Below are 6,000 nucleotides of genomic sequence, written 5' to 3'. Positions count from 1 at the left end.
CTCTTTTGACTTTTGTGTAAAGTGGTTTCCTGCTTCACACTTTTTTTTGTTTGTTTGTTTGTTTATGTCGATACAACTATAAGTTTGTGGTGAATATTTGGACGTTACAGGTCTTGCAATGCATAAAAGGGTTTTTCGTATAAATTACATTCAATTTTACGTCCTAATAACTTATATACAACAGGTTGAATCTGTGAAATGATTGGGGCTGGAGTGATCGTAAATATTTTCATAGTTAGGAGCCTGGATATGCAAACCCGCTTAGCGTGGGGATTTACTTATGTGAAATTTGGTACATAGACGACGTTGTAACTGTTCAATTACTTATTAGCCCAAACAGATAGGAGTCTTCCCCTGTGTGTGTTTGACCTACCTCAAAGCTGTAAGTACTTAGAAACTGTTCTGTTTGATTGCATATATCTGTCTCAGCATTTTGATTTCCAACATTTACGTAGTAAAAACCTGTATGTTTTCAAAATGAATAACTTAAATGTCCCACCTAAAATTGTGTTAGATGACTGCTTGTGTAACTGGTCCACTATTTGGGCCAATATCAATGACTCGACATTGGGTGTCGCCAGCAAATCCATCTGGTTTATGATTGTCCATGACTAGAGACCGGATGTTTAGGCACTAAAAACCTGGAAAATAGGCAGGCAAATAGGCACTTAAAATTTAAAAAATAGGCAGTAAAATAGGCACTAAAATGTAACTCGAAACAATGAAGATAAATACTCAATACCATTAAAAAATAGATTCAAGTCATAGATAATGTTCAAAGAATATAGAAACATGTTATGCATTGCACATACTGGGTGAATCTGAAAGATGTGCACATACTTCGGGAGGTGGTTCGTGACATGAAAAAAAGACAAAAAGTGTTGTTACATGTTGTCGAATTCTGCGTCGTGTTCGAGTGACAGGGGTGCCAAATTGGAATCGAAATCGAATCCTGACAATTGGAACGGGCCTTAAAGGTGCGCACATACTTCAGATGATATTCGTGAAATTCAAGAGGACTTTTATCTTTTCATGTCACGAATCACCTCCCGAAGTATGTGAACATCTTTGAAGTTCATCCTGTATACATATTATAACGTACCACGAGCTTGTGTTTAAAACACATAACAGAAGTAAATATGTGTGTATATTATGTTACGTAAATTATATATTTTCCCAATGAAGGCTTATTTTGAAGAAAATGCATAGAATAGGCAATATTAGGCACTAAAGCAATTATTTAGGCAGTAAAGGTTGAAATAGGCAAAATAGGCAAAATAAAATTGGCTTAAATCGAAACTATAACCCCCCATATAAACTTTAAAACGTTATTTTTGATCATATCTTTAATATTAAAGAATAGGCATTTTGCCTAACATCCGGTCTCTATCCATGACATTATTGATACCAAAGACAAGTGAAACAAATATGGTTTTAGTCATGATTCTATTTGTTATAAATGTAATAATACAGACATGTTAGTTCATAGAATCACAACCTGTCTTGAATCCCAACAAACAGTGGCGTATTTACAATTTTGTTTCGGGGGGGCTTTGCTAACTTTCGTGGAAGAGCTTTGCTGAAAATGTGAAAATTCTGCAAGATATTTCTTATACTTTACTATAGTAAGTAAGATTTCGGGGAGTCTTAAGCCCGGAAGCCCCCCTAAATACGCCACTGCCAACAAATATGGTTTAAGTTACGTCACTTTTTAGCCCTTCTTACTCGTAGCTCAGAGCACAATATAAATATTAACATAATTTTACGGCCAGATTGTCGATTTTATCCAGCTAGTAAACAACACAGTGTCAATTGGTATATAGGGACGACCGTAAAATATATTTTTACTTCCACCTTAGAAGCAGGGGGAGCCTTCTATGTACAGTATCACAGCGGTATTTACAAAAAGAATACTTAAACTTATCAACGGATGTACGTAATAAGAAGTTTGCAAATTTTATAACCAACTCTTTGTTCTCTTAACTTCCACAATGTTCATGTGATTTTTTTTAAATTTACTTTTTAAAAAATGTGTTACGACTTGATAACTTGTAACAAAGCTGCATAAACACTTCGTTGTAATTGCTTCTTGAGTACAATAAAATGATTTTTTAAAAAAGAGGTAGAGCGTACGCCTCCGGTGCTTGGGGTCCCTGGTTCGATCCCAGCTCGTGTGGACTTTCTGGTGGGCAAATATTGTGCTCGTGGGTTTTGTCGGGGTTCTTCCCTTTTCTCCCATTTTCTTCATTCCACCATTTCATTCATTTCTCATAATCACCGTCTCCTTTACCCTAACCGGCATAATCGTGGGACGTAAAACTCAAAGATTCCATTTTCATTACCCACATTTTCGAACATTTCAGTCATTTCTAATCGTTCTTTCATAAATGTCTATTTTTCTGCCCTGTACAATAAAACGATCTATATATTGGCATTTACATTGATTGGTCAGATTGTTACTGAAGTGATGCAATTGATAATTTTTATAATGATGCTTAATATGTGCACCATTGCAAACCAAAACGCAAGTTCTACAATCGTGTATTAAATGTACAAAAATAAAAGGCATCAAGTATTTGTCATAATCTGCTAGTTAACAGTGCGATTTTTCTACATAGTTTATACATTACATAAATACGAGGTGCATTAAGAAAGTAAGTAGTGAAACTGTCTTAAGATGCCACTAGTAATCAAAGTAAGAGTGGAGGAGGAACACGTAGGCATAATCTGGTGCGAGCGCGATTGTGTGAAGTCAGTTGAGTGAGAACTATAGTACATAAGACAATACTGCGCGCATATAGTCTCCTGCTGAGAGCGAGAAACGCGATACAATCAGGTTTCTCCACAGTTAAAACTTGTTGGGCTCAGAGATCCACTGGTATGTGTGTGAAGGATATAGACCGGATGTCATGAATGAATGTGTGGTCGGAATATTGTGCAGGCAATTCATAGCAATTTGTACTAATGTGCACAACGAACGCTATAGCGACTAACAGTCTATGGTTGCGCCTAAGTTGGTGAAAAATATGCAGCAAACAATTCTTAATCAGCAGTTCACAATATCTCAACTTTCCTGTCAGTTTCTGCAGATGAGTTGCGTATGGTTGTGACTTATGACACCCTGGTTCGAGTGCTTGACGGCAGGATTCTTTGACAGAAGTATGCAACAGTTAGTGCAGCGTTACGACTAATGTCTCAACAAGAATGGTACACTTATGTCCAAAATTGTTGTCGCATGTCTTTAGAAATTACATAAATAGAAATAACTCTCTTTCTTGTGATAGAAAATGTCACATTTCTTCTTTGAAATAAGCAGAAAAACAAAACACATATTTCCAAAAGATATTTCAATAAAAAATTAAGAAATAAGCAAGTTATAATTAAAAAAAGAAATCTCCGAAACTTTCATCGAAAAATTCTAAGTTCCATTTTCGTAAACGTGGCAAACGCGCAGCGAAATTTACGAAGAGGGAGGGAATTTTATGCTTTGTTAGAAATAGAACGTAAATCTGTCATAAGGTTAGCTATTATACATGTGGCACAGCTCTAACAATCATTCCTATTAAGCATTTTACATTTAAACAAACGACTAAATAGAAATAAGCTACAAAATGTGCGAAGCTATCAGGCATTTTGTGTTAGTGGTTTCGGTACATACGTCTACCAAGATGCCATCCGTACCGTGCCTTTGTAGAGTAGTCGGTTAAAGCTTCTTCTTTACATACTTTATTTTTCCACGATCATCACTTCGAATCCCATACCCTATAGTAACTTTTTTTTTTTTAAGAAAAGCTTGATTCTGTGAATTCCTTAAGAAACAATGTTTTGTTCTAATAATGCTCCTTAGTATTATTCTCTTCATTCTAGTTTATTTGAATATTTCCAAATAATTTAGAATTATGTCTTTAAAACATTAAAACTGTCAAGAATTTTATAAAAAGCGGAAGCTTCATTTATAATCATTTCCATAACCAAAATGAGAAACTTACAAATAGTGGAATTTTAATTAACATATGACTAAACTTTCATAAAACAGTAATTAAATAAAACATAGTTTCTGCAAGTAATATTCAGGTAATAGCAGGGATGTAATGGGGCGTATATGGGAGTATACGGCGTATACCCACCTAAAATTTTTATAGTCCGGCGTATACTGACCTTAAAGTTATGAAGGAATGAGCTTATATTAGAGTGCGTATACTCCAAGTAGTCTTGCGTATACGTTGTACTTTTGAAAACTATTGAGCGTATTCCTACCAAAAATTATAGCATTACAGCACTGGGTAATAGACAGAAATAATGAACGTAAAATATTAGATGTCGATTAAAAATTAGTAGGGATAGTTCTAAAGTCAAGTAGAAAATTCTCTCTGCTTCATGAAAATAATAAACATTTTATAAAAATAATGGTATTTTTGCTATATCGGAAATGTGTTTAGTAAATTAATAAATAAAATACAATTATATAATTCAATCACTCTTACTCGATAGCTTGAAGAGAAACTGTCGGCCGCGACCCTTCGGTTTTCTTCGTAGCATACGAAGGGACACGAAATTGATCCGAACCAAGGGAAAGGGTGTAGAAAGAAGTAATGGCACTCAGGGCGGGATAGGTATTGCCTGTCACATAAGAAAATGCATGTGCTCCGCAGGATATTATCTGTTGCTTCTTGACGTGATGGAAAATACGGGAAAATCGGTTCAGTTAATGTAATTGACCATTAAAACTTTTAAAAGCTGTGGATGCTGGTAAATTAACAAAATATATTACATTTGCAGATGCAATTTACACAACAAATAACACGAATAGTGTGAGAAGCAGGGAAAGCAGAGAAACTGTTGTATGGTAAGACAACAGAAACAAAAATCACAAACTGGATATTTAAAGTGTATAGCAAAAAAAAAAAAAAAAAAAAAAGCACCTGAGTATGTGACGTAGTAGATAACGTTCTAATCTACCAATCAGTTGATCCATGTTCGAGTCTTCGTCAAGTGCATGGGCGTCTTTGGCGGGGGGTTGAGGGGGACGCGTCCACCTCAATATTTTGAAGTACAAAATATTCAATATATTATTCTAATTTATTTACTAACGACAGAATAACATATAAATAATAATTACACTATTTGGAATATAATATTCTGGCTATGAAACGATTATAACAGACTTGATATACCTCAGGGGTCCGTGAAGGTAATCAGAAAGCTAACAAATGGAATCGAAGATAATAAACAGGTTGGGCTTGGTAGTACCATTTAAATCACTTTCCTTGATGTCCCTCCCCCCCCCCCCAAATTTTACATGCCAGAGACGCCAGTGGTCAAGTGTGTTTTGTTTTTTCTCGCCGAAGGAACAGCCATTACTTGTAATATTTACTTTTTTTCTTTTCGTCAAAGGAACAGCCATTACTTGTAGTATTAGAGTTTTATACAGGGTGTTAATGAACTATACCGACAAACTCTAAGAGGTGATTCCTTACATCAAAATAAGAGAAAAAGTTCATATGGCCCTGTGGGGAAATGTGCATAGTTTCAGAGCTAGGGCTGTCCAAAATCGCGAAAAAGCAAAACTTCAATATGTCCTATTTCGAATTCCAGAAATTGTGGATGGTGGTCCTTATCAGGTAAAAGAAGTCACACATACACAATCCAGAAATGCATATTTCATTAATTTTCAGTGGGTGTACAAAGTATTCCATACAGAGCAAAATTCCCAGACATACAATCAACCGAATTTTGAGATTTGACTGACTTTATGATTGGTCCAACGTAGGCAAAGATAAGCCCTCATAGCAGTGAACACAGAAACCTTTAGCGCGATGTCGAAAGTGTTAAGGATCGTCAGCAACACGGTTTCTCGTATCGGGGAAACGCATGTTGTAATGTTTTCTTTCACGCTTATAAGTGAAGAGAACGTGAAATATACAGTGAGGAAATCCATCGAATCACACATTATTGCGAACACAAAAAACATGGAGCTGCCGGTTCTTAACACTTCCGACT

The 6,000-nt window shown here is 35.6% G+C and overlaps 1 long non-coding RNA gene across 1 annotated transcript in view; it reads left to right on the top strand.

Annotated features, from left to right (window-relative positions):
- Positions 1-292: 292 nt before the first annotated feature.
- LOC145662115 (uncharacterized) overlaps positions 293-6,000 on the top strand; it is a 205,343-nt gene continuing 199,635 nt past the window's right edge. The window contains exon 1 of the long non-coding RNA XR_014126984.1: positions 293-382. This is a non-coding gene — a long non-coding RNA (uncharacterized LOC145662115). The remainder of the gene's footprint in view (positions 383-6,000) is intronic.

This window comes from Thermobia domestica, chromosome 10, assembly GCF_964235325.1.
Source record: "Thermobia domestica chromosome 10, izTheDome1.hap1.1, whole genome shotgun sequence".
Classification (NCBI taxonomy): Eukaryota; Metazoa; Arthropoda; class Insecta; order Zygentoma; family Lepismatidae; genus Thermobia; species Thermobia domestica.
The sequence above is the reverse complement of the archived record's forward strand: the minus strand, read 5'-3'. Positions and strand labels throughout refer to the sequence as shown.